This window comes from Chiloscyllium plagiosum, unplaced genomic scaffold, assembly GCF_037043375.1.
Source record: "Chiloscyllium plagiosum isolate Xiang-an unplaced genomic scaffold, Cpla_swu_hap1 HiC_scaffold_10, whole genome shotgun sequence".
NCBI lineage: Eukaryota > Metazoa > Chordata > Chondrichthyes > Orectolobiformes > Hemiscylliidae > Chiloscyllium > Chiloscyllium plagiosum.
The window spans coordinates 77799602-77812093 of record NW_028270148.1 but is presented as its reverse complement, the minus strand read 5'-3'; the positions used below and the strand labels follow the sequence as shown (position 1 = coordinate 77812093).

At 42.7% G+C, this 12492-nt stretch overlaps 1 protein-coding gene across 4 annotated transcripts in view; it reads left to right on the top strand.

Moving 5' to 3' along the window:
- tmem181 (transmembrane protein 181) overlaps nt 1–12492 on the top strand; it is a 252962-nt gene that overhangs the window by 108367 nt on the left and 132103 nt on the right. The gene's annotated exons all lie outside the window — the stretch shown is intronic.

The window sequence follows — 12492 nt, the reverse complement described above, 5'->3', positions numbered from 1 at the left end:
ATCCCTGTGGAACAGCACTGGTCACCGAGCTCCAGGCTGAATACTTTCCATCAACCATCACCCTCTGTCTTGTATGGGCCAGCCAATTCTGTATCCAGGCAGACAGGTTTCCCTATATCCCATGCCTCTTTATTTTTTGAATGAGCCTACCATGGAGACTCTTATCAAACGCCTAGCTAAAATCCACATGCACCACATCCAATGTTCGACCTTCATTAACATGTTTCGTCACATCCTCAAAGAATTGAATCAGGTTTGTGAGGCACGACCTGTCCCTCTCAAAGTCATGCTGACTATCTCTAATCAAACTATGGTTTTTCGCATAATCCTAAATCCTGTCTGTCAGGATCCTCTCCAACAATCTGTCCACCAATGACATAAGACTGAGTGGTCTGTAATTCCCAGGATTATCCCGAATCCTTTTCTTGAACAAGGGAATAACATTTGCCACTGGCAGTACTCCAGTTTATGGTGAGAATGCAAAGATCATCGTCAAAGGTGCAGCAATCTCTTCCTTCACTCCCTGTAGTGACCGAGTGTAAACCACATCTGGCCAAAGGGATTCATCTATCCTTGTGTTTTTCAAAATTTTCGTCACATCCTACTTCCTAACATCAAACTGTTAAGCAAATCAGTGTGGTTCATGCTGTCACGAAACATTAAAGTCCCTCTCGGTTGTGAATACTGAAGCAAAGTATTATTGAGAACATCCCCTACTTCCTCCGACTCCAGGCACAAGTTCCCTCCATTATCCTTGATTAGCCCCACCTCAATCTGGCCATCCTCTTGTTCCTCACATAAGTGGAGAAAGCCTTAGGGTTTTCCTTAATCTACCCACTAAAGCTTTGTCATGCCGCCTTCTAGCTCACCTAAGTCCGTTCTTCAGTTCCTTCCTGGTGACCTTTGTAACCTTCTAAAGCCTTGCCTCCTCAACCTTAAGTTTCTTTCTTTCTCTTGACTAGATGTTCTACATTCCTTGTCACCCAAGGTTCCTTAAAGCTACCATCCCTTCCTTGGGACAGGACGATCAGCAGGTGCTTCCTGAACAACCTCTACATTTCTGTTGTGCATTTTCCTGAGAACATCTGTTCCCAATTTAGGTGCCCCAGTTCCTGCCTGATAGCATTGTAGTTCCCCCTCCCCCCAATTAAATATTTTCCCATACAGTTTGCTCCTGTCCTTCTCCATGGATATAGGTAAAGGTCGTGGAGTTGTGATTACTGTCACCAAAATGTTGTCCCATCGAGAGATCTGACACCTAGTCTAGTTCATTGCCAAGCACTAAATCCAATATGGTCTCCCCTCTAGTCGGCCGATAGACATGTGTCAGGAACCCTTCCTGGACACAGCTGACAAAAACTGCTCCATTCAAGCTATTTGAACTAAGTAGATTGCAAACAATATTAGGGAAGTTAAAGTCACCCATGACAACAACTCTGTTACTTCTGCACCTTTGCAAAATCTGCCTTCCGATCTGCTTCTCAATGTCTCTGCTGCTATTGGGGCAACTGCAGTTAACTCCCAATAAAGTGACTGCTTCTTTCCTATTTCTGACGTCCACCCATTTTGACTCTGTAGGCAAACCCGCCTCTACAATCTCCCTTTCTACAGCTGTGATAGTATCCCTGATTAGCAATGCCACTCCTCCACCACTTTAACGACACCCACTTTTGAAACATCTAAATCTTGGAATAGCCAATGACCATTCCTGCCCCTTTGATATCTGAGTCTTCGTAATGGCCACACCATCATAGTTCCAAGTACTGACCCATGCTCTGAGTTCGTCACCCTTATTCCTGATACTACTTGCATTAAAATATACACACTTCAGTCCATCACACTGACTACACCTTTGCCCTATCAAGTGCCTGTCCTTCCTCATAGACTCTCTGCATGCTATATCTGGCTATTCACTACCTACTCCATCATCTGATCTGTAGCTCAGGTTCCACCCCTTACCAATCTAGTTTAAACCCTCCTGAAGAGCTCTAGCAAACCTCCCGTCCAGGATATTAGTGCACCTCCAGTTCAGGTGCAACCCGTACTACTTTCCTTGAAAGTATCCCAATCAATCACATATCTGAAGCTCTCCCTCTTACACCAGCCCTGCAGCCACGTGTTCCTACATTTTTCCCTTTAAATCCACGATAACGCATCTGTCACATTTTTACAACCTGGCGCATGTACAATTTGTAAATTAAAAGTCTGTAACATAAGATTGCAACAAAATAGTCTCATATTTTTGTCTTTAAATCTTTCCAAGAATGTAAAAGGATTGTGTTCCGTGGACACAATTGTCTCTGACACATTGTTTGTCACATAAGCATTTAAGTTGTTGTAAGGCCAGTCCCAAAAGTAATAATTCTTTTCCGATGGTAATGTATTTTCTCTGGTGGGTGTTAAGTTTCTTTGCAAAATATCAAATTGGCCATTTAATTCCATCATCATTTTTCTGTAGCAGTACATCTCCAACTCCTATATTACTAGCATGGATTCCAACTTTGAAGGGTTTCAGAAAGCTTGGTGCGGTGATTAATACTGGTTTTAAATTCTCAGATGCCTTCTGGCATGGTTATGTCCACCAAATGTTTGTGGTCTTCTTCAGTAAATCTGTTAGTGGCACCACCACACTGCTGAAGTTTGGAATAATCTTACAGTAGAATCCGCTTATTTGCAAAACTTGAAGCACCTGTTTCTTAGAGGATGGTTGTGGAAATTCCTTGATGGTCTTCGTCTTCGTGTTCCTTGAAGTCAACCTTCCTACACTGAAGTTATGTCCGAGGCATATCACCTCTGCTTTCCGCGAATTCTATTTTCTATTTTCTTAAAGTTTATTACCAGTTTTGCTTCTCCTAATTAGAACATAGAATGTAGAACATTCCAGTGCAGCACAGGCCCTTCAGCCCTTGACGTTACTCCAACCTGTAGAACCAATCTGAAGTACTTCTAACAGACACTATTCCATTTTCATCCATATGTTTATCAAATGACCATTTAAATTCTCTTAAAGTTGATGAGTCTACCAGAGTTGCAGGAAGGGCGTTCCATGCCCCTACTACGCTGAGTAAAGAAACCACCTCTGATGGCTGTCCTATATCTGTCACCCCTCAGTTTAAAGTTATGTCCCCTTGTGCTGGCCATCACCATCTGAGGAAAAAGGCTCTCATTGTTCACCCTATCTAACCCTTCAAAGAGCTTTGCCAACTGTGATCTAAGTATGTGATCTTTCTATGACTCACTAATGATCACTACATCATCCAGATAAACTGCACAATTTGTTAATCCAACCACAACTCTGTTTGAGAGTCTTTGGAATGTGGCTGGTGCGTTCTTCATTCCAAGGGGAATCACTTTGAATTAATATAGCTTAGTTGGGGTTACAAATGTAGAAACTTTCTTTCGCTTTCTCTGATAAAGGTACCTGCCAATAAGCGCACACTAAATCCAACTTTCCTCCAATCTTGGCATTAGATAGGAGTCCAATTTGTTTAGTTTAAACAGCATTGACCCAAATCATGGAATTCCTTCAGATTTGGGAGCTAACGCGATTGGATGAACTCTACTCCATCTGGTTTCGATGATGTCTTCATTGAGCATCACATTCACATCCTTCTGGACCTGTGTGACTTTGAGAGGATTCAACCGGTTGGGGTGTTGTTTTATTGAAAGATAAACTTAGTAAGTTTTGAGAGAATTTGTGGTTCTGGATGTATGTTTGCTTGCTGAACTGGAAGGTTTGTTTTCAGACGTTTCATCACCACTACTAGGTAACATCTTCAGTGAGCCTCTGGTGAAGCACTGGTGATATGGCCCACCTTTTATTTGAATGTTTAGGTTTCCTTGGTTGGTGATGTCATTTCCTGTTCTTTTTCTCAGGGGGTGGTCAAGGTGTTTGTTGATAAAGTTCCAATTGGAATACCATGCTTCTAGGAATTCCTGCACCTGTCTTCATTTGTCCTAGGATGGATGCGTTGTCCCAGTTGAAGTGGTGTCCTTCCTCATCTGTATGTAAAGATATCAGTGAGAGTGGGTCATGTCTTTTTGTGGCTAGTTGATGTTCATGTATCCTGGTGGCTAGTTTTCTGCCTGTATGTCCAATGTAGTGTTTGTTACAGTTCTTGCATGGTATTTTGTAAATGCCTTTAGTTTTGCTTGTTGTCTGTGTAGCATCTTTCAAGTTCATTAGCTGCTGTATTAGTATGTTGGTGGCTTTGTGGGCTACCATGATGCCAAGGGGTCAGAGTAGTCTGGCAGTCATTTCCAAAGTGTCTTTGATGTTGGGGAGAGTGGCTAAGGTTTCTGGACATGTTTTGTCCGCTTTTTTGGGTTTGTTGCTGAGAAATCGATGAACTGTGTTCATTGGGTGCCTAATCTTTTTGAATACGCTGCATAGGTGATTTTCCTCTGCTCTTCATAGTTCCTCTCTGCTGCAGTGTGTGGTGGCTCATTGAAATAATGTTCTAATGCAGCTCTTTTTTGGGTGTTGGGTTGATCGCTTCTGTAGTTAAGTATTTGGCCTGTATGTGTTGTTTTTCCTGTAGACGCTGGTTTGAAGTTCACCATTGACTGTTTGTTCTATTGCAACATGTAGGAATGGCAGTTCGTTGTTGTTTAGCCACCAAAAGGCATGACCCACTCTCACTAGTATGTTTACATACAGATGAGGAAGGACACCACTTCGACTGGGACAACACATCCATCCTCGGACAAGCCAAATGGAGGCGTGCGCGAGAATTCCTAGGAGCATGGCCTTCCAACCAGACATCTATCAAGAAACACATTGCCTTTGATCCCAATTACCACCCCCTGAGAAAAAGAACAGGAAATGACCACCACAGGAAATTACATCACCAACTCAAAAAACATAAACACACAAATAAAAAGCGGGCCATATCGCCAGTGCTTCACCGGAGGTTCACTGATGATGCTACCTAGTATGGTGATGAAACATCTGAAAACTAATGTTCCAGCTGAACAAGCAAGCTTCCATCCACAAAGATAAACTGTTTTCACTAGTTGAGGATTCTACACATAAAGAGCAGTGGAGGTTTGATGCTGATTTTAAATTGTTCAATTTAAATTTTAGATAGATAATTGTTTTATTAAGTAAGGCTATCAAGGGATACGGACCCAAGGTGACATACAGAGTTCAGCCACAGATCAGTCCTGACCTTACTGAATGGCAGAGCGGGCTTGACGGGCTGAATATTCATATGAATCAGGGAAATCTCTGAAATCATACTGAGCATTAATAAAGATGGTAAGGATTGTTGGAAGGCAATTATCATAGCCCCAAGCCATTTTGCTAGGTACCTTCATAAGCTTAACCATTTTTGTCACTAATCTTCCCTCCATCACGAGGTCACTTGTTCACTTGTAACTCAGTGGTAAGCACTCCTGCCTTACAGCACCAGGGTCACAGGTTCGATTCCAGCCTCGGGTGACTGTCTGTGTGGAATTTGTTCTGGGTGCTCTGGTTTCCTCCCACAGTCCAAAGATGTGCAGGTCAGGTGAATTGAACATGCTAAATTGCATTAGGTGCATTAGTCAGAGGGAAATGGGTCTGGGTGGGTTACTCTTCGGAGGGTTGGTGTGGACTGGTTGGGCCGAAGGGCCTGTATCCACACTGTAGAGAATCTAATTTAATCTAATCTAAACTCCGTGGACAATGAAGTAATCCCTGTCCATACACATCAAGATATGAACAATATTCAGGTTTGAGCTGATAAGTGGCAAGTAATATTTGTGCCACAGTTGCCAAGCAATGACCATCTCCAACAAAAGAGAATCTAACAATCTCCCTTTTGTGCTGAACCTTTGCTGAATTGCAGCAACATGTTTGTCTCTTAACTCCCCTTTGGACATTTAGGGATGGGCAATAAATGCTGGCCTATCCAGTGAAGCCCATATCCTGTTCACGAAGTCATCATCTTGCAGGTTTTTCATTACCAGATACTGAGTTGGACTATCTATATAAATACTGTGGTTAAGAGTGTGAGAAACTCACCACCTGACAGTCAAAGCTTGTCTGCTGTCCATCACATCACAGGTTAGAAGTTTGGAATACTCTTCACTTGTCTGGATGGATTTGGCTCTAATACTACTGGAATGTTAAAACTTCCCAAGAAGAAGCAACTGGCTTCTTTGACATCCCAGCCACTACCTTCAACTTAGTGCCAATATCTAGACTGGTTATTCCAAAGAATGGTGGATTGTATGAAACAGCATAATCTTTCAGCTGTTTGCCATAATCAAGGTCCTGAATGTACCTAACCTATCGCTGTACTGCAAAACTGAAAACTCTGTGCGGAATGTAAGTGATTTGAGGCTAGACAGCATTTGCTAAGCAATCCTGAGTGTGTGAACGATTACACTGACAACCTATTTAGGGTTCAGTTGGCTTACAGTATGGTGTAGTGGGGTCGTGTTCAAATAAAGATCAAAATTGGTGAGTGACGAAAATAGCCTCTTCTTTCAACAATCACAGCGCAAGTTCAAGGCGGCAAAATAGTCCTGAAATACAGTTCTTACACGAGCCGCTTTGTACACAGTTCTTACATATATTAAAGTTCCATTCTATAAGTCATGAAGGTTTGAAGGACTTCTGACCTGGGAGACAGGAGATGGGTTAAAAACTTGTGGCTAAGTGCTGGCTGTTACTTCTGGTGGGATTAAGGGTGTCTGTCCAGTTTGCATACATAATCAAGAGATGTCAGTTCTTTTGTCTTTTAAATATTAGTATAAACTACTAGACCTATGTGGTATGAATAAGTTAGAAATCATAACAAAATAATAAAGGATATTAAACTGATTACTGCAGCTGTGTGGTGAGATTTATTTAAGATTTGCTGGCATGAGTTTCTTTCTTTCATGCAGTTTCATGCAAGCACTGTTTTGTCAGTTGGTTTCTTAAATGGGGTAATGGCCGAGCTAAAAAGTAATTAATTGGTACTTAATTGATCCAGGAGATGGTTGGTAAGGGTTGTGATTCATATTATAATGTTTAGTGGAGACTTGATGAGGATGGTATTGTTCTGTATGCTGACAAGGTGTGGAAATGCGGTCATGGGTTTCAAAGGATTGTTTTTAACTGTGGATAGTGCAGAACTCTGGTTTTATGAATGAGTAGATTAAACCCTGTTATCGTAAATAAAGGATTGTGTATGAATGAATGAATGGGAATCCGGTATTAATGAATATAGTGAGCTGGTGAGTGAGTTAATAAAGAGAGCCTATAACACACTATCTCAGTGCAGTTGTGCATACTGGAAGTCACATTCATTCTTACATGGGACCCTGTTTTTTGTAGACTGAGAAATATCATGTGCCTGCGTTGAGTCTATTTCAATTCTATGAACTAGGTGGTGATGTTATATTCCATGTGAACGCATTGCCCCAAAAAATGAACTGAACAGAATCTACCTACAAGATCATAAAATTTAAACAAAGTTTGGCAGTAAATATTAGTTACTAACTCATGTGTTACTAACAAGCAATCAGAATTCACTTGCCAAACCATTCGCACTTCCTTCTCAATGCGAATATTTTCTCTTTACATTGGTATTTCTTGCCAACTTTCCTGATGAGTGCAAGGGAAAAAGGAAGTATATTTTTCGACAAATGCTTAAGTTCTATACTGCCAAAACTTTCTTTAAAGAAAGGTATTTTCAGTGGAATCCCAGATAATGATGGTTAACTACAGAAGTAGGAATGATTTTTTAATATACTTTGAGATTTGTGCATCATTGTCAAGGCCACATGTACCCATTGATTATGGCTATTGAACTGACTGGTTTGCTATTTCAGAGAGCAGTTAAGAGTCATTCGCTCTATTGTGGACCTGGAGTCACATATTGGTCAAACCATTTCTAGACTATTAATCCAGAGACCCAGGTACTAAACCCAACATGGCAGATGGTGAAATTTGAATTGAAAAGAAAACACAAAAAATCTGGAATTAAGAATCATTGTTGACGATCAGAAAAACCCCATCTGGTTCACTGATATCCTTCAGGGAAGGCAATCTGCCATTCTCACCTGCCCTGGCCTCCTTGTGACTGCAGACCCGCAGCAATGTGTGATTGACTCTCAATTGCCCTGTGAAGTGGCCTAGCAAGCCATTCAGTTGTATCAATCCCTACCAAGTCTCAAAGAAATGAAACCGGACAGATCAACTGGCATTGGCTTAGGCACCAGAAAAGATAACAACAGAAACATCCCTGTTGACCCTGGAAAGTCCTCCTTTGTGACATCTGTGGGCTTGTGCCAAAATTGGGAGAGCTAACTTACAGACTAATCAAGAAACAGCCTGAAATAGTCATACTCATGGAATCATATCTTGCAGACAATACGCCAGACGCCACCATCACCATGCCTGGGTGTGTTCTGTCTCACCGGCAGGATAGAGCTAAAATAGGTGGTAGCACAATGATATTACAGTCTCGAGGAAGTTGCCCTGGAAGTCCTCAACATTGACTAAGGATGTTGGGAAACTTGAAAGGGTTCAGAAAAAAATTACAAGGAACTTCCTGTTGGAAGGTTTATAAGATCGTGAGGGGCATGGAGAGGATAAATAGTCAAAGTCTCTTCCCTGGGGTGGGGGAAGTCCAGAACTGAAGGGCATAGGTTTAGGATGAGAGGGGAAAGATATAAAAGGGATCTAAGGGGCAACTTTTATGCAGAGGGTGGTACATGTATGGAATGAGCTGTCAGAGGAAATGATGGAGGCTAGTCCATTGCAACGTTTAAAAGGCATCTGGATGGATATATGAATAGGAAGGGTTTCGAGGGACATGGGCCTTGTACTATCAGGTGGGACTAGATTGGGTTGGGATATCTGGTCGGCCTGGACAGTTGGACTGGGCAGAGTCTGTTTCCGTGCTGTCCATCTCTATAACTCTATGACTCAAAGTCTCATGGCTTCAGGTTAAACACAGGCAAGGAAACCTCCTGATTACCACAACTTACAGACTAATCAAGAAACAGCCTGAAATAGTCATACTCATGGAATCATATCCCCCTCTGCCAATGAATCGGTACTTTTCCATGTTATACAATGCTTAGCGAGAGCACAGAGGTTGGCAAGGGCACAAAATGTATTCTGGGTGGAGGATTTCAATGTCCACCATCAAGAGTGGTTTGGCATTACTAATTGAATTGGTTGGGTCCTAAAAGGACATAGCTGCTAGACTGAGTCTGCTGCAGGTGATGAGGAAACCACCAAGAGGGAAAAACATACTTGACTTCATCCTTGCTAATCTGCTAGCTGCAGATGCATCCGTCCGTGCCCAAATAAGAGTGACCACCACAGAGTCCTTGTGGAGACCAATTCCGGCCTTCACTTTGAAAATAACCACCATCATGTTGTGTGGCGCTATCACTGTGCTAAGTGGGACAGCCTTTAAACAGGTTTAGCAACTCTCGGCTGGGCATCTGAGTGGTGAGGTGTGCCATGAACAACAGAATTGTACTCTACAATCTGTAAACTTGTGGCCCAGCATGTCCCTTGCTCAACCATTGCCATCGAGCCAGGGGATCAACCCTGGTTCAACAGAGAGTCCAGGAGGGAATGCCAGGAACAGTATCCACCATACCTGAAGATGAGGTGCAAGCCTGGTGAAGCCACCAAACTGGACGACTTGCATACCAAACAACATAAACAGCAAGTGATAGAACTAAGTAATCCCACAAGCACCAGATCAGATATAAGCTCAGCAATCCTGACACATCCAGTTGTGAATGGTAGTTAACGATTAAACATCTGACTAGAAGGAGGCTGCACAAGTAAATATCCCTATCTTCAATTATGTAAGAGCCCAGCACATAACTGCAAAAGATGAGGCTGAGGCTTTCATTGCAGTCTTCAGCCAGAAGTGCCGAGTGCATGATCCATCTTGGCCACCTGCAGTGGTGACAGCATTGTAGAAACCAGTCTTCAGCCAATTCGATTCACTCGATGTGATATCAATGACCAGCTGGGGACACTGGATACTGCAAAGGCTACAGGCCATGACAACATTCTGGCATTAGTACTGAGGACTTGTGCTCCAAAACTTGCTGTTCCAGTACAGTCACAACACTGGCATCTATCCGACAATGTGGAAAACTGCCCAAGTATGTCCTCAACATAAAAAGCTGGATACATCCAACCTGGCCAATTACCACCCTGTCAGTCTATTACCGATCATCAGTAAAGTGATGGAAGGGGTCATCAACAGGACTGTCAAGCAGCACCTGCTAAGCACTGACCTATTCAATGATGCCCAGTTTGTGTTCCGTCAGGGCCACTCAGCTCCTGATCTCATTACAGCCTTGATCCAAACCTGGATAAAAGAACTGAATTTCAGAGATGAGGTGAGTGTGACAACCCTTGGCATCAAGGTGGCATTCAATTAAGTGTGGCATCAAGGAGCCTTAGCAAAACTGGAATCAGCAGGTATCAGAGGGCAAACTCTCCAGTAGTTGCGCTCATACCTGACTGTTATGAAGGTATGGAAGTACTGTACCTTGAAGAGAGTTGAAAAGCTAGCAAGGACTGCCTGACACAGCATACAGTGTTCTGAACAAGGTAGCAATGTAACACTTGGTCAAAACCAGTAGTACAGCAGTGTTGCTATGGAATACAAAAACAAATTCGGCCAATCAGTTTAAATTATGCCCCAAGATATCAGAATCCAATCAAATTTGAATTTAGTATTTTGATAATATTAAAACCAATGAAACGATCCAATGTTTTGGGGTATAAAACCAGACATTTTGAACAGTTAGGGGAGAACTACCAAGCCGGGGAGAAAGTGAGGTCTGCAGATGCTGGAGATCAAAGTTGAAACTTTATTGCTGGAACAGCACAGCAGGTCAGGCAGCATCCAGGGAACAGGCCCTTCTTCAGGAATGCAACTGCCAAGCCACCAACAAGTACAGACTGCCAGCAGAAAGGCTCTCGGAAAGGTACCTGACTACAAAACGTTTGCGCAGCAGGACATCAAAAAGGTGACAGAGGAAACCTGCAGAAGAAGATAAAAAGAGAAGATTCGACAGCTGACTGGTTTTGAAATTTTTTTTATAAATCTTAATCAGGATTTTTTTTATCAGGCTAGTGTTGTAGAGTGGGAGGTAAGAGAGAGGTTTAAGAGAAAGGAGTTGTAAATAGTTGTTGGTTTTAATATTCTCTGTTGGACTTAAAGAGTCTTTGCCTCTCCAATTTTAACACATTACAACACGACGTGAATCTTATTTGTATGGCTGGTTTAAATTAGCAGAGGGGTTTAACCTGTGTTGGAACGCTGACACAGAGGAGGATGGTTGTGGTTGTTGGAGATTCGACATCTCTGCTCCAGGGCATCTCTGCAGGAGTTCTGCAGGGTGTCCTATGCCCAACCATTTTCACCTGCTTCACCTTTTCTCCATCATAAGGTCAGAAGTGGGAATGTTTGCCAATGATTGCACAATGAGAGGCAAAAAAACCCTGCAGGTGCTGTAATCTAAAGTAGGAAAGCAGGAGGCTAGAAGAATATAGCTGGAAGCCAGACAGCATCAGGAGATGGAGAAGTTGACGTTTCTGGTATGACTTCTTTATATGTATTCTTCAGGAATGAAGTTGGGGGTAGGAGGAGCTTTAGATAAAAGGAGGAGGGAGGGTTTTGGGTGGGAGAATGGCAGAATGGTGAAGTGGTGATAGATGAACACATGGTGGGTATGACCTGATTGGTAGATGGGAGGGATGAATCCACTAGGTAGTGGAAGGAAGGATCAGTAGTTGGAATCAAAAGGAGGAAGTTGGGCTGGATAGGGAGTCGGGGGGTGGGTGAGAAAGTTACTTGAAATTAGAGAACTTTTTGTTGAGGCCTCCAGGCTGTAGGCTCCCCAGGCAGAAAATGAGGTGGTGTTCCTTTAACTTGCGGTCTGATTTACTGTGGCAATGGAGGAGGCTGAAGATGGACATGTGGGAGTGGGAAGGGAAATTAAAATGGATTATGAGCAGGAGGTCAGACTGGCCTTAGAGGACTGGCTGAGAAGTTTGTTGAAATGTTCCCTAAGCGAACATTTTTGTCTCACTGATGTAGAGAAGACCACATTGGGAGTAGTGGTTGCAGGAGAGGCACAATGATTGATTGTACAATGTTTCGCACCATTCATGATGACTCCGACTCTGAAGCAGCCCATCTTTAATTGCTACAAGATCTGGACAATATCCAGGTTTGGGCTGACAAGTGACAAGTAATATTTGTACCACACAAATGCTAGGCTATGACCATTTCCAAAAGGCAATCCGACCACTGCCCCTTGACATTCAACTGAATCCCATTCTATCAACATCCTGAGAGTTATCATTGATCAGAAACTGAAGTGGACTTGCCACATAAATATAGTGGCTGCAAGAGCAGGTCAGAGACCAGGAATACTGCAGTGAATAACTTACCTTCTGTCTCCCCAATGCCTGTCCACCATCTACAAGTCAGGAGTGTGATGGAATATTCCCCACTTGCCTGGATG